Source organism: Saprolegnia diclina (genome assembly GCF_000281045.1).
Source record: "Saprolegnia diclina VS20 unplaced genomic scaffold supercont1.2, whole genome shotgun sequence".
NCBI lineage: Eukaryota > Oomycota > Saprolegniomycetes > Saprolegniales > Saprolegniaceae > Saprolegnia > Saprolegnia diclina.
Genome location: NW_008246069.1, coordinates 168,122 through 168,648, shown reverse-complemented (window position 1 = coordinate 168,648; position 527 = coordinate 168,122).

The following is a 527-nucleotide window of genomic DNA, read 5'->3' as shown; positions in this document are numbered from 1 at the left end:
CATCCTCAAGGCGAGATCGTCGATCGTCCAGGCCGATAGAGAAGAGGACCTGCCTTCGACACCATCAAGCATGAGGTCGACGTCGCTGCCACGCCGCAACCCTTCTCCCATCTCAATGAAAACAAGTAACCGAACGAGGCAAAACCCAAAATTACAGCTTGAGACTCTGCGAGGGTTCACTGCAGTGCAATTTCTGGTGTTTTGCGCGCGTACAATGGACGAAATGACCTTTTCACGAAGGAGTGTATCTTGCGAGCCGTCGTAGAACTAGCATTCGAGATCTCGACTCGTAGTAAGCAAACCGCCTCACCTCACCCGGATCCGGCAGTACAATGACGGCATTACGCCCATCGCCCCAGTGGAAGCTCACATGGTGAAAGTACATGTTCGAAGTCGATTTCTGTGGCCTCTTGCTCTCATACGATTGGTATCGGTCCGATACGACGCCGATGCAAATGTACCTTGAATGCTGTGTCTTTGCGCTCGATGTCGCTCAGCGTGCGGGCGAAGACGCCAACGATGCGTTG